The sequence below is a fragment of the Panthera uncia genome (genome assembly GCF_023721935.1).
Source record: "Panthera uncia isolate 11264 chromosome A1 unlocalized genomic scaffold, Puncia_PCG_1.0 HiC_scaffold_16, whole genome shotgun sequence".
NCBI lineage: Eukaryota > Metazoa > Chordata > Mammalia > Carnivora > Felidae > Panthera > Panthera uncia.
In genome coordinates, this window is record NW_026057576.1 from 21129591 (window position 1) to 21154329 (window position 24739).

Consider the following 24739-nt stretch of genomic DNA (forward strand, 5'->3'; position numbering starts at 1 on the left):
GGGATTCATGTTTCAGATTGGCATTTGCCTCTCAAGTTAATAAAGGGTATCACTTTAAGTGTTGGTTTCATTTTATTTCTGATTTTGTTTTGTTGTTTGTATGTTTATTTTAAGACTTAACCTGGACATTAATACAGATGCCTGATGGATGGCATTGTCACTCATGTTGATGAAATCTTCAGAGACAGGCCGTGATTCAGGCTCAGAACACCCTACCCAACCTCCCATAGAGACCAAAGATGTTGTTACAAGAGAGGAGAAGACTGTAAGAACTTTTGGAGGTCTTTTCATTACTTATGGTACTATGTAAGCTAAGGAAATGTGTTAATAGTTAATATAAATGTGTAAGTAATGATAATGATTGCGATTTGTTTACAAGTTGCCCAGTGGAAAGAAAATATATTTAGTAACAGAAGATTTAAGTTTTAATAAAAGCTTCAATATTTTTTAGCAAGGCAATTTATTGCTCTTCTAGTCTGTTTCCTTCCGTAAAAAGGTTAAAATTATCAACCTTGTAGCACTGTTGTGAGATTCAAATTAGGTGTAAAGTACTGAGTACTTCTTTCTCATAACGATTTCTCTTTCCTCGACAAATGACAGCTATTATTTGTTTGTTATATTATTATAAATAAAATTATGATTACTACATGTTTTCAAAAACAATTATATATTGCAGAGTATGTACCAGGTATCATTCAGAGTGTTTTACATGTGTTAACTCAATCCTCACAATAACTGAAGTAGGCATCATTTATAGGTATGGAAACTGAAGCAGAATGCAGTTAAGTATCTTGCCAAGGGCACACAATGAGGCAAAGTCAGGGTTATCTAATAAGAAGGCTATATTTAAAAAAATTATGTACACCACATTCAAAGCCTCCTCTCCCAAGAAGATGGAAAAGAACTAGCAAGGGGTTATTGGAGAAATAGGTTTCAATAAATACATGCCAGGGACTCCAGAGGAGATATGATACTAACAGACTATTCTCAAAAGTGGCAAAGAGTAGTTGTTAATTTCAAAGTTCCTACTAAAAGGCAAGACTGCCTTGAAGAACTAGGCCTGAGAGTAGAGAGTCCTGGTCTCAACAGAATCTGCTTGTAAATTAGCCTCTCAGCAAATCTAACCATACCTCTGATTTTCAGTCCTTAAACAAAAGGCAAGCCCCTCAGCCCACTTCCTCATTTTTGCTCATGTTCTCACACAGCTATGTTTCCATTTCTTGACTTTTTCTTTGACTGATGATCTTTTCAGGTCTTTCCACTTTGTTTAGTCGGACCCCCCCCCCCCCCCATTATAAGTAAATTCCCCTATATTCTCAACTATTTCACAGAACACCTATTAATGTGTTTCTTTGAAATGAAACCTGGCTCCCCCCAGGACAGCTTTGCCAGCAGTCCCTGGGAGTAGAGGCTTCCTATTCTCTCCTGAGGCAGTCTCCAGATACTCCAAGGCTGCTTCCCATTACCACTGTTGTTCCAGTTTCAGGCTTAAGTTTCTTCTTCCTTGAGATCATGTCATATAAATATAGGACATGAAGTTCTACCACTTCTCATTGCTGTTCTCATTTATTGAGAACTATGGCAGCACCATGTTCACAGTTTTTTCCCTTCTATCCTACTCTAGCTCATCAGCACAATGACTTTAATGTCCAAAAGTCTTAGCCTCAAATTTTCATGAACTCTTCCATTCTGTTTTTAGTAACCCATCTTCAAAGATACATCTTGGAACTTATCACTTAAAATTCTACAATCTCATCTTTGAAATCCCAACTTTCATGTTTCAGTATCTGGCCACCACATCTATCTTTCATCTCTCCAGTTTTCTCTTTGTTCTACAATATTTGTTCTTTCTTATAATGATTTCCCTTTCCTCCTGATTGAACACTACCTTCATTGCCTGATTTCCTTTCCCATCGATGTCTTTCTTTTACATCCCCTCCCTCCAAATCCCTAATTTTAATGAAATAATTAACTTCTCTTCTCTTAGATCTGAACTGTAGAAATCAAATGACAATTCAGACTGTCATGTTTATAAACATAGTTATCTCCAACCTTAACTTAGCCGTCAGCATTGCTCAGGAATCCTTTTAGGAATTTATCCCTGGTTAATCGCCTATCCTGTTTTTTAGAGTGATTATCAGAGATCTCCACCACCCTTTAAGGACTTCCCCCAACCTCACCTCAACCATGTATGTCAACATGAAATTGACTATTTCAATGTTACTTATAAACTTTTCTCACCTCTTTCTTCTATTTTCAGCAGAATCACTGTCCCTTCACGAGGTCGAAGTTACCACTCCACTTCCATTTTTTTTTTAATTTAGAAGTTTTTAATGTTTATTTATTTTTGAGAGAGAGAGAGAGGGACAGAGAAAGAGCATGAGTGGAGTAGAGGCAGAGAGAGGGAGACACAGAATCCAAAGCAGGCTCCAGGCTCTGAGCTGTCAGCACAGAGCCCCATGTGGGGCTTGAACTCATGAACTGGGAGATCATGACCGGAGCTGAAGTCGGATGCTTAACCAACTGAGCCACCCAGGCGCCCCGTCCACTGCTATTCTTGATCTAATTTCCATTCCATACTCCACTAGCTCTTTGCTGTACTGGTTATTTCTGTCCCGTTCAGTATTTTCAACTGTCTTCATTATTTCTAATGCTTCTAACAAGACTTAGCTCTCCATCTTAATTATTCTCAACTATCCACACAGTTGCCATAAAGTTTTAATGCCTAGGATTGATTAGTGGCATGGTCCATACTTTCAAGAACTTTACAGTTATAATAAGGACAATGCAAGATATACATATTTTATGTGTCCTAAATACCTTGTTAATTCATGAATGTGCACCAAACAATTTTCCTAGAGGAATAAACAAACAGGAAGCATCAAGAACACTACAATTACAGGAATGCATTATGCAGTGATGACCATATTCTTCATTTTTCCTTTCTTAGCTGATTATATGACAATTCCAGCAAATTTAAAATGCACCTTTTATTTTCAAAACACTCTCCAACATTTTGCAGATGGTTCTCTTAAATCAATAGCATGACATGTCACAGCAATTGTTTGTACTTTTTGATAACGTTTTAACATATTAACTATTAGCATTCTTGTAGGTTTGTCAATACAAGCACTAGGTGACACGTGGATGACTTTGTTTATAAGCACTTATTAGGTACCAGGCACTGGTCTAAGTGCTTTACAGATATTAACTCATTTAATCTGCATAATATCCATCTGATATGGAATAAGTATTATTTCCATTTTATAGGTAAGGAAACTAAGATACAAAGAGATTAAGTAGCTTGCAAGGTCTCACATCTAGTAAGCTGTCAATAGAATTAGGTGGTCTAGCTTTGAAATTTATGTTCTTCACCATTACATTATATTGTCTCTTGTTTAGGACATAACAAAAATATTACAAATTATAAAATAAATGAGAAAATTGCAGCATAATTATACCAAGATTCACTTGAAGATAAATTACAAATAGAAAAGCACTGAATATTTGGATGGAAGACCCCATGTAACACACCCCAAATATCTGCTAGTTACAGAATAAAAACAAAGCAAAATGTACCTGAATGTATCTCACTGAAACTGCTGTGAAGAAGTTTCTAGTAAGTGAGTGATATCTCATATGGAAAACAGTGAATTACTTAATAGCCAAACCTGTTCCAAAAGTAATTTAAGGAGATTTAAGAGAAACAAAAACAAAAGCTAAAAACAAAAAACAAAACCCACTGAAAATAACAAAACAAAACCCAAAACAAAATAGCTGACAAACTGAAGAAAAGGGAAAATTTAGAAAAAAATAATATAAATAGGGAGTGAAGCTGGTCTTATGTCTTCCCTAGAGCTGGGCCATAAAATCTCTTTGGTTTGTATGAACTGAAATATGATTAAAATTAAGACACCAAGAACCACATTGTCAAGCTAGCTAATGCAGATAAAGCATGTCTCATACTGCCATAGAGCATAGCAATGATTTGGCTTGAAAAAACTAAAGTAGGTATAACCCCATGCTGACTTCTCTCATATATAAAATTCAGTAATGCATCAATAAATGTCTAACTTTAAACAATGTACCCTCAAAAATGGTTGCAAAATAAACAGCTAAGATAGCAAGACAGCTGAATCAGTGGACTTGCAGAAAGGGATTGCTAGTTAAAGGCAAATTAAAGTTGACTTTCATTTTATAAAATTTTTTCTGCCAACAAATAACCAAGATCAGGTGCTTATTAAGGCTGCTTTTAGACTGTAATATGTCTGGGTCATTGCATGTTAGAAAACTTAAGAGCCAGACTCATTCAACCCAGTGGTTTCAAATCATTAAGACATGAATTTAAGAGTGGGGATGTGAGATATATCTCATTCTACTCTACGAATATATATCTAATCCTTCAAAAGACTGACTCTGACCATGACAGTAATCCTGATTCTTGTGGTAGTATTAAGGTACAGGTTCTCAATGAACATCTAAGTAACATGTGTTAAGCTCATGCAGCTTAGATTATAACTGATGCATGTCCATGCAGACAAGGAAACTAGGAAAGGTCAATGATATCTGCAACTAATCAGGTCCTCTAGAGGAGGAGTCTCTTGCTCAGCAGTAACTGACACTGACATATGCAAATAATCTCAGGAAGATAAGGGGGGCTAAGAATTAGAACCTGTAACTTTATACTTGGCCACAAGTCAAACTTTCTTTTAAATCTCTCTTATTTGCTTGTCCATATTTTTCCTCTTTCCCCTTTTAGGGGCCTTAGTCACCTTGCAGATCTGGCCACACAGTAGCATTTTCTTTCTCTAATAATTTCCCTCTTTATTTATATTAAATTAAGGTATCAATTTAATAAAAGTTTTACTTTACACAGTTCATGCCAATGGTAAGCAAATGTGAGGATCATCCAAAAACCAGGTATGTTTTGGATTGACTGGGGTTGAGGGCAGCTGGATGAAGTTAGGAGGCGAGATATTAGACAAAGATTGATCAATAGAACAGAGATATCTATAGCTATATTTATGTTCTAATACAGTATTTCCCAAGTAGTTTGATTTATGTGCCAGTAAAATTTTAAAACAAATTCTGGGGACTCATTAAGGTAATTAGCTTTTAAAATTTTTAATTTTTAGGGTGACTGGGTGGCTCAGTTGGTTAAGTGTTCGATTTCAGCTCAGGTCATGATCTCTCCATTCCCGAGTTTGAGTCCCTGCATCAGGCTCTGTGCTGACAGCTCAGAGCCTGGAGGCTGTTTCAGATTCTGTCTCCCTCTCTCTCTCTCTGCCCCTTCCTCACTTGTACTCTGTCTCTCTCTCTCCCAAAAATAAACATTAAAAAATTTTTTTTAAATAAAATTTTTAATTTTTTATATTTTTACATTTGAGAGAGACAATAAGCGAGGAGGGGGCAGAGAAAGAGAGAAAAAGAGAGAGAGACAGAAAGAGAGAGAGAGAAAGAGAGAGAGAGAGAGAGAGAGAGAGAGAGAGAGAGAGAATATCTTAAGCAGGCTCCACGCTCAGCACAGAGCCCTACACGGAGAGACAGAAAGAGAGAGAGAGAGAGAGAGAGAGAGAGAGAGAGAGAAAATCTGAAGCAGGCTCCACGCTCAGCACAGAGCCCTACACGGAGAGACAGAAAGAGAGAGACAGAAAGAGAGAGAAAGAGAGAGAGAGAAAATCTGAAGCAGGCTCCACGCTCAGCACAGAGCCCTACACGGAGCTCAAAGTCACTACATGACCTGAGCCAAAATTAAGAGTTGGATGCTTAACTGACCAAGCCACCCAGGTGCCTCAGTAATCAGCTTTTTATTAAACCAAATTATGACCTTAAAAGGAAAGAAGAAAGAAATTAAGAACAGAAGGAAGTCTATTCTATATTACCACATCATTCATAAAGAAAGTATGTTTTAACCTCAAAACTGAAGGGATTTAACTTCAATAAATTTAGTTTAATGAAAAACCACTATATTATCCTTATTTTTCCCATTTCTCAGACTGGTGAAATTTCCCCAAATCTATGGACAAGGATTTGGGAATAACTCTTAATAGTAAGAGAGATGAGGATTTGTTTTCGAGGCTGGCTAAGTTCTGGTAATGCAAGAGGGAGAATACAGTAGAGGTAGGATAACCGTATTATCATCATCCAAATGAGGACACTTGTGAAAGTGAAAGAGGGGCCTAAAAATTATTAAAATTATGTAGCTCTTTATTGATTGACAAATTGCTTTTATTACATTGAAGGGCATGAAAAGCTCTATTAAAAACGTTAAAAAATAAAATGCTTAATTAAAAACATGCAAGTACATTAAAGAATATTTTACAGACTTCTTTATAGTGAATATCTGGATATTAAAATAGTGTTAGAACAGTTATTTTTAGTACATATACATGTAGTTTAGTAAATCTGTTAGCTATATGTGTCTCTAATTCCATATCCCTGGTCTTTAACAGAAAAATTTTTTTCAGTATAGTCTCATTTTTAATTTTTTCAAAAAACTGCAAGTATTATATTTTATGGTTAATAACTTTGAAACTGTAGACACATTTAATTGACTCTTTTCCATAATATTTTAATTTAAGACTACAATATTTATATTCAGGGAATACTCTTGATTCTTAGGTGCCATCTGGTAAGATCTGAGCAAATTCTGCTAAATAGATGCTATTCATAATTCTATTTTTTTCTTATTGAAATGTATAAATATCTCAGTCCAATTATGTTCACTGGACCACAATTACCTCCAAATTTCAACAAACAAACCTCATTGAATTGCCTCCATTTATGGTTCTTTTAAATATTTAACCAAATTTAGATTTTTTTTTAGCTCACTGTTGCTGAAAGGGTTTACTTCAAAATAAAAAAAAAAAAGCACTGCCAATAATAAGTAGTTATAGATTTATACAATAAATGACAAAACCATTCAGACTTTTTTCCATATATATATATTCAGTGGCAGGGAGATTTAGATTTTATTTCCTGCATGTACTTTACATTCATCTAACCTATATGCTTCCCAATGGTTACCTCATGACGCCAAGTGGCCAGTAGGGGCAGCAGCATCACATACTTCTTCAGCAGCCACCACTATGAGGAGACTGAAAGGAGTCAGCTGACCCTAGCCCTCTAGATCTAAGTACTTTGCTTTACTTCTAAGTACCTTAACTGCCGTCCTGGACTTGCTTCTGGTAAGGGTTAGAAAAAAAGAAACAATTTACTCTAGTTGCCTTTAAGATTTAATCATAGGTTAAAGTGAAAACAAGAGATGGATATACTGCTTACTAGAGGGGGTCATGGCAGAAGCCAGAAATACAAAATGGTAGATGACCAGATGCATTACAGATTTTTTTTTAAAGTTTATTTTTATTTATTTTGAGAGAGAGAGAGGGAGAAAGAGAGAGAAGGGGAGGGGCAGAGACAGGGAGAGAGAATTCCAAGCAGGCTCTGTGCTGTCAGCACAGAGCCTGATGTGGGGCTCGAACTCATGAACACTGTGAGATCACGACCTGAGCAGAAACCAGAAGTCATACTCTTAACCGACTGAGCCACCCAGGGATCCCGCATTACAGTTTATTTTAATGAAACACTAAATTATACTCTGTTAAACAATGAAAACCCTGGAGCAAATGTTGAGCTGGTTGGACACCAAGATGAGAGTTATATATGTACTGGAACTGTCCTAGACAAACTGGGACCAAATAAAATCACCCTATTAATAGTAGATGCTTATTTGATAAGTCTACAAAACACTTGGCAACATTCACTCACTTGAGGCAGGCAATTAGCACAGGCCTTGAGTCCAGGAATTTAATAAGTTGGTGATTATAATTTGGGAACAGTAATGCTGAGAGTTACAGAAGAAAAAGAAAAGATTAAAGGTCATTATTCACTGTTTAGATGTTTAAGGGCTTTTTCCTTGAAAATACATTATTCTTTTTTAAGGTTAGATAAAGTGGATTGCTTAAATGAGGGGCCTAAGTGTGATTCAGAATTATGGGTAATTTCATATATCTGTCTACAGCTAATTAAAAATTTATATAATTAGATTTGCTACTAAGCATTTAGATTTATCAGTGATAAGCACACTAAGTAGAAAAAAGTTTGAAGGACTATCATATCATGGGTACAATTTAGTTAGCACTAAATTGAACTGTATATAGATAAAAAACTTGAAGTAGGAGATGTATTTGTCAAGTACCTGTTTCTAAAGAAGTTATTTTTAATGTTCTTGTTTAGAAAGCGACAAAGGCTGTGATATTAACATGCATGGATGCAGCAGGTTGTGAACACTACTATTTTTAGTATCAGTCTAATGTGAACAATGATGAATCATTCTTTGTTATTCTAGTAGGAAATAGTGCTTGAGATTTTACTGCAGCACATTAGATTAACTATCTCTCAGTAACTGCACACCCACATGCTGACATCACACTGGCAGTGATATGGATCAGTGACGCAAATCCTGTCAGGATCAAACATTAAGGCCACAGAGGTTGAAAAAAAAGTGCCTACATAACAGGGCAGACCAGTCATTGAACATGCACAGACTGCATTAAATCACTACTGCTAATGTTAAAAAGGGTTATGATATTCTTTTTACATAATAGCTGAGCTTTATAATTTTAATTACAGATTTCCCACATAACCCACTGTATATATTTATCTTTAAATTTCCTTACATCTTCTGTGCTTTAAGGTCTAGATCTTTTAAAACCTGTCTTAAGGTTCTACCAGCCACTGCGTTATCCGGAAAATGGCTTCTGTAGCCACACTGTAGACAGATCTTTTGAAGAATATGCCACATTTATTTTTTTATATAAAATGCTGTGCCTGACAAATAACATTTACATTGAGATTTGGAGCAATACATTCCATGGCCTCACAATTCATAGCTACCTCAGAGTCTTTTTTCCACTACCATTTCTTCTTTGGGCTTTCCCTATTTTTAGTTTTATTGACATGAAAATATTGATTTTTTTATAGTTACAGATGGATTGGAGAAGATGGTTTACCACGAGTAACTATATAGAAGTTTTCAAAATATCTTCGCCCTGAATTAACCCTCTTAGAATTAGAGATCTTCACTTCCCTAACAGGAACAGAACCTATCTCTGGAGGCTTGCCACAGAATGTTCACATTCTCCTTGTAGGGTCTTCTGAGAAGAAATTAGGTGTCTACACTTAAACATTAACATTCCTTTTCCTCAAAGACTATCACTTCCCAGGAGAACTGGAAAGCTGATGGGAGATGAGAGCTGAAGGTAAATTTAAAAACCTTTTTGTTCTATCATCATTAATCTGACATAATCAGACTAACTTGAAAATATGCCAAGGATCCTTTCCCATGCTCTCAGGCATTTACTTTCATGTCATTTCCTATGAGAAATTGTTTTTAAAAAAAGAGAGGAAAAGTAAGGGCTCTCCTTCATTCTAAGGTTGTTGTTGTTGTTTTAAAACTAGTAATCATCTGAAAGAAACATTTGGAAGACATAAAAATTACTGAGATAGTTGTGTTTCTGGTTCTTTTTGAAGGGTAATCTTTAAATCTAGATTTTTCACAGTAGGAACCAAATGCTATTTCACAATTGAAAACATTGTTATACTTTTCCACTACACATCACCTTTCATCAGGAGAAGACTGGACTATAAGCTCTTATTTTTCTGTCATGATTTATGTATTTTGATCATTTGCCGTTGGCCACTATTATATCTTCCTCATCCCATCCTTCTCAGGGCAAGTCCTTACCAGCTAACATGATCTTAAATGGAAAAAAGGAGATTAAAAACTCACTGTGTTGATGGCTTGCTAAAGACTATGAAGGGAAGAAAAAACTCCCACGAAAGGAAAGACACAGATAGAGGCTTCATATCCCTTTCATTCTCTTCAAACATTACCAGACTGGGAAATACAGAGTAGATCATTTATGATGAGATTAAGGTGAGAAAGGGAGGAGGCGTGGCTCTTCCCAGGCTCTTTGCTTGTGGCCATAAAACACTTTGGAAATATTTAGATTGCAAGTTTGAGATTCCTTTTCAACCTTGTCCCCCAACCATACAGTTTGTCTCCCAAAGCAACCATTCTTTGCTTCTTGTAAATCTTTTCAGAGATATTCTATGCATGTAAAAGCAATTATATGTATATTCTTTTAAAAATACAAATGATAGTATACTATACACACTGTTTTGCACCTAATGATAGAGCTTAGAGATCTTTCCAAATGGTACATGTAGGGCCGCTTCACTTAATAGCTGCACAGTATTTCACTGTTACAATGTATCATAATTTATTTTACTCCCCTATTGATAGACATTCAAGTTATTTTCAACCTTTTACTATTACAAACAATGCTGCAATGAACATCTCTGTACAAACATCATTTCATAAATGTGTAAGTGTATCTGTAGGATAAATTATTAGAAGTGGAATTGCTTCAGAGAAATTTACATTTTTGACATTACCAGATATCAGTTTATACTAATGTATTTCTCATTAACACACCCTTCCCAGTAGTTACCACACTTTTTGATATTTGCCAATCTGAAAGGTGAAGACAGCATCTCGATATAGTTTATTTTGCATTTTCTTATGAGTAAGGTTGAATATCCGTATTAAACTTTTAAGAAAGAACTATTTATTTTTCCTTTTCTGTGATCGGTCTGCTCCTAGCCTTTGCCTATTTCTCTACTGGATTTTCAAGGGTTCCTTATACATTTAAGAAGTTAGCTCTTTTTGATAGGCTGCAAATATTTCTATTTCTTTGTCTTTTACCTCTCTTTATGTTGTTTCCCTCCCCTCCCAAGAGGGTGGGTTAGGGTGGCATTGGGGATGAGTATCCAAACATTAGAAGTTGAAAGCCGAAGCTTAGAGTTTGCTCAAAGAGAGTTGTTTCTGAAATGTGATTCTACAAAATCTGGTTTCATAAGGTACTTATTTTTTTTTAATTTTTAAAATTTATTTTTTTAATGTTTGTTTATTTCTGAGAGAAAGCAAGAGAACGAGTAGGGGAGGGGTAGCGAAAGAGAGAGAGAATCCCAAGCAGGCTCCCCGCTGTCAGCACAGAGCCCAACACAGGCTCAATCCCAGGACCAGTGAGATCATATGACCTGAACCAAAATCAGGAGTTGGATGCTTAACTTCCTGAGGCATCCAGGTGCCCTTATTTTTTTTCATTTTAGAGAAATAAAGTGCAAGCAGGGGAGAAGGCATTGGGAGAGAGAGAGAATCTCAAGCAGGCTCCATGCTCAGAGTGGAGTAGGATACAGGGCTCAATCCCACAATCCCAAGACCATGACCTGAGTCAAAATCAAGTCAGAAGCTCAATCGACTGAGCCACCCTGGCGCCCCCATAAGGTACTTCTAAAAAAGGATTCTATTGTCAAAAGAGTTTAGAAGATGCTACAAATGACAAACACATCTTGAAAATTGATGATGAATGGCCTGTTAAAGGTGTTGGTAAGGTCTACAGCAAATCAATTTTATTTTCTTAAACAACTCAAATGTACTGGCTTTTTTTACCTCCTATAATACTTACTAACAATCTTACAGTACCTGTTATACTACTGCTCTAACCTTGAAGGGAATAGATAGAAGAGACCTGTAGTATGTTTCTTTGTATGTTACCTTATTCATTCTTTTTTTACCAATCCCATAAATGTTACAGGTCTCTCATGCTTCCAATTTCAATCTTTTTCTCCTTACTTTGCATACTTTACTTAAAAAAAAATTTTTTTTAATGTTTATTTTTGAGAGAGAGAGAGAGAAAGAGTGCAAGTGGGGGAGGGGCAGAGAGAGGGAGTCACAGAATCTGAAGCAGGCTCCAGGCTCTGAGCTGTCAGCACAGAGCACGACACAGAGCTCGAACTCACAAACTGAAGCTCGAACTCACAAACTGTGGAGCTCGAACTCACAAACTGTGAGATCATGACCTGAGTGGAAGTTGGACACTTAACCAAGACACCCAGGTGCCCCCACTTTGCATACTTTTCTTGAAGAACACATTCAAACTCATTGCTTCAAATTACATATTGACAAATTCACAATTTCTATTCTGTGATGGTTAATTTTATGTGTCAACTGGACTGAACTAAGAGATGCCCAGATAGCTGGTAAAACATTAATCCTGGGTGTGTCTATGAGGGTGTTTCCAAGAGAGATTAGCATCAATTGGTGAACTGAGAAAAGCAGATGGCCCTTCCCAGTGTGTGTGGGCAGCATCCAATCTACTGAAGGCCGGAAAAGAACAAGAAAGTGGAGGAAGAACAAATTCACTCTCTCTGCTGCCCCTGAACATCAGTAATCCTGGTTCTCATGCCTACCATCAGCCCACTGATTCTTAGGCCTTTGGATTTGGACTGAATTTTATCACTAACTTTTCTGGTTCTCCAACTTGCAGAAGGCAGATCATGAAACTTCCTGGCCTTTAAAATCATGTAAACTAATTGCTAAAATAACTCTCTTCTGATACATATCTATGTATATCCTATTGGATCTGTTTCTCTGGATAATCCTGACTAGTACACACTCCAAGCCTTTCTTATGAGCAAGATCTATAAAACCAAAAGGTACTTTGAGCCTACCATGCTCATCGTTTCCATCTTTTTACCCAAACCAATCCTTTTTTCCTTCTACATTATTTAGCATAGTAAAAGGTGCTCTCCTCCTTTATCTTTCTGCTCAACTGACTGAAAATTATACATCAGCCTAGTCTCTTCTTACCCCCCACACTGAGCTCCCCATATTTCATCATTATTACTACTCTTTTGGTTATTTTCCTGTTTAAAACCCTCAGTGGCTCCCCGTTCCCTTCAGGATAAAATCCAAAATTTTTGGAGTTACATATGAAGGGATTTGTTACATAGCCTGTTTCCATTTTTAGTCTCCTTTTCAGATACCTCTCCATGTACAATGTTCTCCAATCTATCTAATTAATCACACCTTTTCAGTCTCCTCTGATGTCCGTGCAGTATGCCTTTGCACAGGTGATTCCTTCCGCCTCTAAGATATTTCTCTTTTTTTTCCCCTTATGGCTAAACATCTGTTTCTTTGAGCATCAACTTTTCCTGGAAGCACTCAACAGCTATTCCAAGCTGTGTTAGGTATTCCTTTTCTGGCCTCCCACAGATATTTGGGCATACCTAACTCCATCATAATATATATTCTACTGCATTTTAACTGTGGATTACTTGCCTGTTTCCCGTAGTAGGCTGTGAGCCAGGGTCTAGGTTTCTCAAATGGCTGTCAAGAATTGAGCTTTCCTTTAGGACAGCACAAAAGATTTATGGCAAATTGTCTTTCCAGGAAAAGAGCATGCCTTTAGTTATTCTGTTTTGTGTTCTGGCGAGTGCCTGAGTATGGGAGACTGAGTACAAAAGGGTAAGGAATAAGGGTATATAAGGGTAAGGAATTCCAACATATTAAGATTTTAAAGAATGTTACAATATTGAAATGAAGATCTTTCATTGTAATGATAAAAGGATTTTCCAAAAATGGTGAAAGATTATATGATAAAATAAAGCACAAGGGGATGTTAAAGACAGAGAACTTTGTTGATCCACAGAAAATAAAAGCAGGATTTAATTAAAATCTCTAAAAATGAATCAACATTTTCAAATAATGTTAGTGCATAGGTTTTGGGATCAGAATTCTATGTTTAAATTATGACTCTGGCCAAGAGTTACTTAACCACTGGAGCTTTAGAGCAATTAATACACAACTGCAAGAAAACTGTTTACCACCACAATTACTATGTTATTGTATGACTCTTATGGTTACTGGTGACATGTGCCTTAATATAATACCATATAATACCATAGTCACAAGACACAAGCCATACTTCTATAGACATAAAAAGGGTCTAAGAAATGAAACTATGTTGGTTGCTATGATAGAGGAAATGAGAATTGTGAGATGAGTCCTAGATAAGTTGGAAGAAGAGAATGATATTTTCCTCTTTCTATTTCTAGGTAAGTAGTAAAAATTACATTCAACATGTTGTCACATAACAAAAGGAACCAGGAAAGATCTTTTCTGTTTCCTGGGACAATTTCTGCAGATGGTATAAGGGTATGTGAATCAGTTTATGTAAATTCATGGTAATCTCTATAACTTTATATAAATGTTCTCTGAACAACCTAGGCTTGCCTTATCATAGCTATATACTTTGGGGAAAAAATAGAAAGGTTTATACCTGAGTTAGAATGTTTAATTAACACTTCTTTGAGTCCAAAATTGTGGTTGTAGTTACTACAAGGTTAAACTAAGGTAAATCTATGTATTTGTAATTGTTGCCCTTCTCACCAGATCTTTCTACTGAACTTAGAGAGTCTGGTTTTTATTTAATAAGGAAGGTAATTTTTCTAAGACATTCTTTCATAGGGTTAGGCAAATGTATGTAGAACACAAAATAGGTCTGCAGTAATACTGGTTTCTTTCTTTAGCATCTCTTCACAGAATGGTTTAGCTAAAATGAGAGGATCCAAACAAGTATATCTTCTTCCATAAATATAGTCTGGCTTATACAGATAACTTTTTTGGCGTTGGACAAAATCCTCAACATCTAAAGGTTTTTTTTGCCCTGGGTTTCTTATATGTCCCCTTGTGTGTCAGAATTCTTTAAATCAGTTCTATACTATGGTATCAAATTTATACATTTCTTTTCTTCCACCCCCTTAATTTTCAAAAATCGTCAGACTATTATGTACTTAATAAGCTTAGTATGTCCCATTTTTTAGTTTTTAGTAGTTAAAACATCCATTTATTTGTACCAAAATACATTATATGGTTCACCATTTTCCTTAATGAGCCTTACAAGGCCTCAGCTTTAAAGAAAATAATCTATACATTTTTAAAAATGAAAGTTGGACTAAATAATTTAAAAGGGGCTAAAACTTCATATCTGTTATTTAAGCAATTAATATTGTAATCAATATTATAATTGATAACCAAAATTATCACATTATATAGAAAACATAAAGAAGAAAGAAACTCCTACCTATGGTAATCCTACCATACAGGGACAGGCACTGGAAGGAAATGTGCCCCCAATTTTTTTGATGCATATATATTCATTAAAGTCATAGTTTTCCTAATTACAAAAGAAAGCTAATTCTGTTTATATCCTTAATGTCCTTCAAGATTCAAGTTCTAATTAAATAAAACCACTAATTAATAAGAATTTTTAATGTTCTATTTGAAGAGGTAAAAAGTAGAGAACAGAACTCATCGTTTGAGTGTCCTAACCCCAAAACTTGTTTGGATGATCCTACTGTGAGCACCCTTCCTGTTCTTTTCCATCATAGCACTTCTCTCACTCTAATGAATTCCTTAACTGTTTGTCTTCCCTAGGAAACTATAAACTTCATGATGGGCAGGGATAATGTCTATTTTATACATCACTATGTCTTCAGTTTTGCAATGGTGACTGTACATAATAAGTTCATAATTTGCTAAATGAAAGAATGAATTAAAAAAAAAAACCCTCTAGGCTATACTTCAATCTAGACTAAGCAATTTATCAACTCAATTTTCTAAATAATAACAGTACATATTAATGTTTATAATGATTCTGAATTGTTTTCTGTATATTCTGTTTACCAAGGTTGACTATAAGTGTTTATTTTGTAAACATTTTCAGTAAAATGACTCGGAAAAGGGCTTTCTGCTTTTCAGTTGATAGGAAAGGTATTTTACAAGAACACTCTGTGCTAGGTTAAAGTTTAAAGCATACACTTTTATGTCTAGAGTTATTAAATCTACTAACATCATCTTCAGTGAAAATATCTTAAAACCAACTGATGAAGATTTCTTGCCCAAAAGATGAGCAGGTAGAAATGTGTGTGCACACTCCTGTGTGATTTTTCTAAGATGATGCAACGTGAACAAAGGTATGAAGGGGGTATTGGCAAGAAATATGTAGAGATTAGGGGACCTACAAATCTTGCAATATTTGGACCGGAAGATTTCTGAAGTAAAGCTGGAAAGAAAGATTGGAACCACGGATGGAGTGCCTAGAAGATTAGGCTAAGGGTTCCATACTATACAAAATGGGAGAAGGCAAGGTTTTTCTGGTTTTTAGCACAGTGATTAAAAAAAAAAAAAAAAAAAAAAAGTAGTGTTTTAAGAAGGCCAATCCCTGGAGTTGTAAAATAAATAAGCAAAAGTGACACAGACTTTTCTGTAAATAGATTTGGGTCCTAATCAATGTGGGACTAATGTTTTTAAAAGGCCATAAAACTACTCAGGTGTAATACATGGCTAAATGGATTTTTGTGACAAGTTTTAATCAAATCTGGTTAGAAAAGTATAGCTCTCTAACGTGGCTATTTGTGGAAATTTCCCCAATTTATACATCTAGTTAGGCAGATTTGATCGAATCACATTATCTCTATATCACTTAAGAAGAAGTAATTGCTTCATATAGATATAAGTTCTTAACTTATTTCCAAGTGAATTGTCCAGAAGGGTATTTCAAGTCCAGAATGTACTGACTACTCTCTCAACTTTATGAATGACAGTATGGTTCTGCTATAAACAGTCACCAGTGAAAACTGATATGGCCTAAAATGTAGTTAAAATACTGTGCACATGCAATAACAAGAAAAGTGGAATGACCTTTTATTATTAATTACTGTAGAATATATCTGAATGTATCAAACATTTAAAAATGTCTAATGTAACTTAATCCTATGTATATATCTATATACATTTACCTGACAAACATATCTGACATGGCTTCCTTTGGGCCAAGATCACTGACTAAAAAGCTCAAAAATCCAATTCTGCTGGTGGACAAAGAATAAGAATAGAGAGAAAATTCCAAAGGGACAAGTGAAAAGTTGCTGGGGAAAGGTAAATAAATATTTTTTGGGTAAAGAGAAAGAAGGGAAAAAAAAGGGGGGGGGGAGAAGAAAGAAGGGAGGTGCAAGTTTCTTACAGCACTTGTTTTATTTACTTAAAATGCTATTTTTATTTTTTTATTAATTTTTTTTAACATTTATTTTTTGAGAGACAGAGAGAGAGAGAGAGAGTGTGAGCAGGGGAGTGGCAGAGAGAGAGGGAGTCACAGAATCTGAAGCAGGCTCCAGGGTCTGAGCTGTCAGCACAGAGCCCAACACGGGGCTTGAACTCATGAACCACGAGATCATGACTTGAGCTGAAGTCAGGTGCTTAACCAACTGAGCTACCCAGGTGCCCCGGAATAAAATGCTATTTTTAATAGGAAGTACATTTACAAGATTCAAAAATGAAAAATGTAAAAAAGTATAGAGAGAAAATCTTCATTCTATCCTTGTTCCCCACTTCATGCACTACCACCCCATAGGTAAACACTGTACTTACTTTTAGAGGATCTTTCAAGATTTATTATTATTCTGTACTCTGTGGCATTTATTCATTACTTTCCAAAATTGTTTGCAACTAAGCTATGGTCAATTAGAATGTGAGAAGTGATCTGCATAATCTCCAGGGTATGTCTTTAAAGAAGAGGGTGTATCTTAAATCTCTTTTTCTCTTCCCCTTTTGCATTTAGTCTGGGACACAGACATGGTGGTGAGCCAGCTTGGTTCATGCAGATGAGCACAATATCCTAGGGATGGCAGACCAAGACAGAAGTAACTTGGGTCCCTGTGTCACCTTTGGGGCAGACAACTCCACACAAGCACTAATTGCCTATCTTTGAACTATAATTCGAAAGAGAAAAAAGTTTGTATTATTTCTCTTTGTTTTCAATTGCTGTGTAACATTAGCACAAACTTAGTGGTTTTAAAAACATCCATTTATTAGTTCACAGTTCTGTAGTTCAGATGTCTGGGCACAGTATGACTAAGTTCCCTGTTCAAGATACATAAGGTGAAAATCAAAGTGTTGGTTAGGGTGTGTTCTCATATGGGGGTTGTGGAAGAATTCAGATTCTTACGGTTGTAGGACGAAGACCCTCATTTCATTGCTGGCCATTGGCTTTCTGGAAGCCACTCTCAGCTAGACGCCACATTCTTTGCCACATGGTCCTTTCCTGAATCTCTTACTTCTAGAAGAGTCCAGTCCCTTTTTTAAAGGTTGACCTGATTAGTTGAGGTTCACCCCAGATCATCTCTCTTAAGTCAGCTGCACTGTATAATATAACCTAATTATGGAAGTAAAATTCATCATATTCATGGTCCCAGGTGTGTACAATAGGGGGCAATGACTTTGAGGGCTATCTTACAATTCTATCTATCACATCTTTTAAATTTTTTTATTTTACATTTATTTATTTTTAAGAGATAGAGTGAGACAAAGTGAGAGTAGAGGTGGGGAAGAGAGAGGGAGACACAGAATCCGAAGCAGGCTCCAGGCTCTGAGCTGTCAGTACACAGCCTGACGCAGGACTCGAACCCACAAACCGTGAGATCATGACCTGAGCCGAAGTCAGACGCTTAATCGACTGAGCCACCCAGGCGTCCCTCTACCACATCATTTAAATTCTGGCTTCAGGTATCTTACATACTTTTTTTTTTTTTGGTAAAAATGAAAGTTTTTAAAATTTATTTTTGAAATTTGTGGCTAAAATATGGATAAAATTAACCATTTTAACTATTTTCAAGTGTACAACTTAGGGCATTAAGAAGACTGTTGTACAATAATTATCACCATCAAAAAAATTACTATCATCCATCTCCAGACCTTTGTTATCTTTAAAACTGAAACTCTGTACCCATTAAACAGTAATTCCTCATCTCTCTCCCTTGCCCCCCTAGCAATCACCATTCTACTTTCAGCCTCTATGAATCTGACTAAGAGGAATCTTAAGTATTTGCCCTTTTGTGACTGGCTTATTTTACTTATATGCTACATATTTTTGAACTCCTATCTTAATATACATCAAAAAAGATTGAGGAGGGGGCACCTGGGTGGCTCAGCTGGCTGAGCATTTGATTTTGGCTCAGGTCGTGATCTTGCGGCTCATGAATTCGAGCCCCACATCAGACTCACTGCTGTCAGCTCAGAGCCCACTTCAGATCCTCTGTCCCCCTCTCTCTGCTCCTCTCCCACTCGCACTCTCTCTCTCTCTCAAAAATAAACACAACAAAACAAAAAGACTGAAGAGGGGTTGCCAGGGAGATAGGAGAAAAACCAGGAGAATATGTAAACTATAAAAGGAAAAGTCAAGAGAATAATGTTCCAAGGGGGGAATAAATAATACACAGTGTGAAATCCTGCTAGAGAGGTTAAGTATGATGAGAACCAAGATCACTCATATTAGTAATAGAGAGGTTACTAGTGACCTTCACAAAAGTGTAGCAGTAATTCTCTAGCAGTACTAGTATTATACAATCACCGTGGTTACTACCTATTGTTGACTATTTCCCCATGCTAGGAGAATTCTGAGTCAAGCTGTGATATACAAAGCTAAATAAAATCAATATAGCCCAAAAACAATCCCTTTGGCCTCAGTTTCCAAGTTATTTCATGATGAAATGGGATTTTAAACAAGTATTTCAGGGGAAAACACAGGTAGTACAAAAAAATAAGAGATAACCTATATGTTGTACATAATTATCTACTGAGATCATTTATTCAATTAAATATTTACTGAGTGCCTACACAGTGCCAGGAATAGACTTCATTATAACTGCACATTTCCTCAGTTGTTTCATATATAAAAGGCTAAAAATGTTCAGTAAAGACAATATGTTTATTGGGCTAATCTTAACCTAAGCAAACAAATAATGATGCTAATTTTAATCAAAGACCAATGGATATTTGATCCTAATAAAAATCCAATCATAATAATCTAGGGAGAAGCAAATATCTGAGAAATTAGGAACAGATAGCAAAATTTCTTCTATAGAAAGTGTATTATTTCTATTTTTCTATTTCCTAAATATAACTACTTTTAAACAAAAATAACTGACCACATAGTCATTAATTTTTAAAAACCATAGCAACCTCTCCCTCATGAAAGCACGTTACCATTTTCTTTAACTTAGACATACATTTTTTAACAAGCATTTAGAATTATATATTCAAAAGGCAGCTTTAAAAATCAAACTAAACAGACACTGTTTCACATATGTAGTTCTTAAGAGTTAAAAATCTGCTTAAAGATCTTTTAGCTCTTCTTCTACTTCTGACTCTAATTAATTAAAGTAGCTATATTCATTTTTCATTCTTTCCTTTAAAATTGTCTAATCTTTCCATACTTTCCATTGTAAGTCAATCTGTTCTTATCTTCTTCATTTCCCACCTTGTAATCTACCTTTAATAAGTGGCTTCTTTCCTAAAAGGGAAAACAGGGTCACTTGAAGGGGAGAGAGAATTCTACCCAAAATAAACATTTTATATTCATATTTGTCTATTTAATAAAACATCATTTTGTGAGGCCAGCTCAGAGAAGGCATAGATCCCAAAAGGCTCATTTTAGTCACCAACCAATATAAAAAGTATCAGAATGCAACAGGCTTATAAATACTTATTGAGAAGTTAATACAAGCTATTGCACATATCTGTATTTCTGGGTCTTAATTTCCTTTTGCCATTATTCATTAGAATTTTTTTAATCAAGATTTTTGTCACTTATTTTAAAAGAACTTACTAAACTGGTTTAGATTTTCTATTTCCAGAAGAATAACTTTAACAGTGATATTTTATTCATTAGGAACATAAAGAACTGAGGACAACTGAATTTGCCTATATTTTCCTTTTTGGCATCAATGTTGCAATTTTCTCTTCACTAAGTCATATATAATATGCTTCTCTCAAAAAGTAGCACTTAATAGCTTTTAGGGACAACCTGGGACTATTACACAATGTACTTAGGATGAGTCATAGTCATTCACTTAACCTAAAATGGGCTGGATTTATGAATGGATGATCTGCTATGATTCATTTTTACAAACAAGACTCATTAATGTTTCAAAACTAGTATTTTAAGACTCTCTACTAGAACTGCTGTTTTTATCTTGGGAGAGGAATTGTAAGTGGTAAAGTCTTTAATAAAATAATGTTACTTTCTACCAGTATGAAAATAGTTGCCTTTGAAAATAAAATGCTTTATTTTCTAAGGGTGGTTAGGATTTTGTAAGTAATATATAAAGGACCTAACTTTTCCATGGTTTAGTTTGCTAAATTGTAAAATAATGCCTACTTATATAGGAATAAGAATCTACTACACATGGTTTCTACTTGAGTTATTTATAGTTTCTGTAGAACCTAAAGAACTTGGTTAAATTCAGTCAGATTTGTAGTGATAGAAAGTCAGTAGGCCAAAGAAAATCAGTGGTCTTATAAAAAAACTCATAGAATATTGATCTCCCTATTATTAAAATATATTTAAGATACAGCATAAGATACTGGCATAGTTACATATGCCTAAAAACTTGAACAGTGGAAACTTAATCAAATTTGCACTTGCCCACCCTTATTTCACATACGTGTAAAATAATGACCAGAATTTAAGTAATCTACCCAAAGCTACAAAATCATAAAATTTTAGACTCATGAAGAACCTTAAAGGGCATCAACTCCAACCATCCACTCAAAAGAAATTAAACCTCCTCTCTAATAGCCCCATCACATGAAGAGCCAGCATATGTATTACCACCTACAAAGATGGATGGAAACTGATCACTCCTGGGCCTTTTGGGCAGTTCTGTTTATTACAAAGATCTTTCTCATACTGAGCTAAATCTGTTTTCCTAGAATTGTGCCCATTGGTCCTAGAACCCAGGTGGACTTACTCTCAGACCTGTACCTGTAACAATGAACCATTAATTCGTTCACATACCTTATTATTTCTTTGAAGTTCTATTGTGAATTTAGGAAGAAAAGTTATAGGTACAGTTATTTCATGCTGCTAGTTATAGTAACTGTACAATGATATATAAAACAATAGACATTTAACTTCTAATAAATTTCAGAGGTACTTTTAATATCAAACCCTGACATATCTAACAAGAGTCAAGGGGGCTGAGGTATAGTTTGTATACATGTCTTGGGAATTCCAGGATATCACAGCAGATCAACTAGGAGTTCCACTTGCATGAGAACTCCATCTTCCTCTTCCTTCCCTGACAAAGACATTCTGAGAGAAAAGAGCTTTGAGATCTGATGGGCATAAGGGATTCTGACAAGAACACAGAGAAGAACAAGTCCAGGAATTCCAACTTTTGGAGGGCAGAGAACTCACTCTTAGGTAACAGAGTTGGGATTAATGGAATACAAGGCTTATCAGTATTTAATAAAATACTGTATTTATTAAGGACCCCAAAAGTCATCTGGCTCAGTTCAGGAGAACTTGCTAAAAAATGCTCTGCAAAGGAGATCACAAATATGAAAGAGCAGACTAACTGTAAGGAAGGCAGATATTTGGTTATACTCACCATGATCCCAGAGCACACAGAGAAGAACAAAGTAGTACCTACTAGTTGGGACAAACCTCTTAACTTCAAAAACCCCTCTAATGGCAGGAAGAGTCAGGATGAGGGACATAAGAAGACAAGGTGAGAATAGAAAAGCAGTGATGAACAGCAGCAACAGTGAAGAGAACAAAAAAGAGAACGGAAGTGTCAATAATAACTGCAGCAGGAGCAACAGTATTAGTCACTTCTTGAATGAGGTGACAGCAGAAGAAACAAGAGTCAAATAATCCCCTACTGGGGTTTCCCATGTAGAATGGAAAGCAACATCAGCAGCAACAATGGTGAGAAAACATCAGTAACTGCTGAGAAGTTGCACACAGTCACTTGGAAGAAAAAGGAAAACAGCAGGACTTGGGAGGTGGAGCTTGACGTCACACTAACTCTAGTGGTAAAGGGGCTCAGAATCAACGTATTCTTAGATTGTTATGTTATTGGCTTCCCTTATATCTCATAAGCTAAGATATGAGAAAGCAAAGGTTAATACTTCTCAACAAACTTGAATTCACCTTGACATTTTTTCTACACATAGGAATCAAATCGTAAGAAAATAAGCAGAAATCCAGGATGGTCAAATGATCAACATCCTGGCATTATCTTTGGTTCACTTTTTACATATTTAAGTTAACATGTCCACATTACTTTATAATCTTAACTGGTGCTCATGTTGAAGACTCTGATACACTAAAATACCCCTAAGTATAAAAGTATATTTTTGGTTGATAGTACTTAGCAAGGCAAACAAGTATACTGATATACTTAAAAATATTTTAGCAGTTAATTTCAATAAATATTGACAGCATGCCCACTAAGTTAAAGGCATTATTTCAGCACAGAAAATCAGAGATGAAAAAGAGCCAATTTCTATCATTAAGGAAACCAAACAGAAGGAAGCTAATAATCCTTGAACACTTCAATGTTTTATGTACCAAGATAAAGACAGCATCATTGTTCCTGCCCCTATAAGCTTCAGAAGGTTAGTGAAAGTTTCTCCCTCGTGTTTATTTCATTAGGAATGAGGATTATTAATACATTACAAGTTGGCATCCTGTTCACAGGTCTGCTTTGAGCAATAACCATTCACTAGCTCAACTACTTTATGAAATATGCCCAGGCACAGATATACTTGTTAAATTTCAGGCTCCCCGTCAGTGTGCTCGTTCCCAAAATTAAAGAGATCTCAGTTTAACTAAGAGGTAATTTTGGAATCAAAGAATCTTTAGTTAAATACTGGAGTTTACCCAATCAAACTTCTTTTCTATGTAAGAATTACTTTCATAATACCACCCAACCCAATGCATGAGCACATACAATGATGGGAGTCAGGTGTGACAAAGCAATGACTCCATTTTTATAGAACCATAATTTTTGGACAGTTCTTCCCTGTCAAAATTTGCTTCCCTGCAACTCTCATCTGTTAGTCTAAAATTTTCCCTCTAAAAGTGCTGAGAACAAGGTCTTCAAGTCACAGCTCTCTTCTAGGTTAAACATCCTTCAAGTATTTTTATAGTCTTTTACAAGAATAATTTCTTGACTGTATGCTCTCCTGGCTGCCTTCCTGGGTTCAATCTCAGTTTGTCAATACTTCTTTCAAAATATGTTAAAAGGATACCATCTAACCAGAGTAATATGCCAACTGTTTTGAACTTGCCTGCATCAGGGGAGCTGATGCCCTGCTTCAGGTGAGCATGCACCTCGCTCCAGGTAAGCATGAGCCCCACTTCAGGTGAGCCCCACTCTCCCCACTCCTCCACCCCCTCATGGGATTCTCTGTGTCCCTTGCTCACTTGGACCCTCTCTCTAAAAAAACAAAACAAAACAAAAAACCAAAAAAACCCATCTAAGTCCTAGAGGCACCTGGGTGGCTCACTCAGTTAAGTGTCTTTTTTTTTTTTTTTTTTAAAGTTCATTTATTTATCTTGAGAGACAGAAAGCGCACACGAGCAGGGGAAGGGCAGAGATGGGGGGGGGGGGTGGGGAGAGAGAGAGAATCCCAAGCAGGCTCTGTTCTGGTAGTGTGGAGCTTGAACCCATTAACTGTGACCTGAGCTCAAACCAAGAGTCAGACACTTGGGGCATCTGGGTGTCTCAGTCAGTTAAGCGTCTGACTCTTGGTTTTGGTTCAGGTCATGGTCTTACAGGTTCCTGAGATCGAGCCCTGCATTGGGCTCTACAATGACAGTGCTCCCCTGCTTGCATACACACACTCTCTCTCTCTCAAAAAATAAATAAATAAGCTTAAAAATTTTCTTTAAAATAATCAAGTTTTATTCATAATGTTAAGTCTTCCTTTCTGGATAAGTCTTTCTTTCTGGATAAATCTACCCAGTAGTGGATACTGTCATTT

General features: G+C 35.9%; 1 protein-coding gene across 2 annotated transcripts in view; it reads right to left on the reverse strand.

The window, feature by feature from the left end:
• FNDC3A (fibronectin type III domain containing 3A) overlaps positions 1-24739 on the reverse strand; it is a 143664-nt gene that overhangs the window by 69552 nt on the left and 49373 nt on the right. The gene's annotated exons all lie outside the window — the stretch shown is intronic.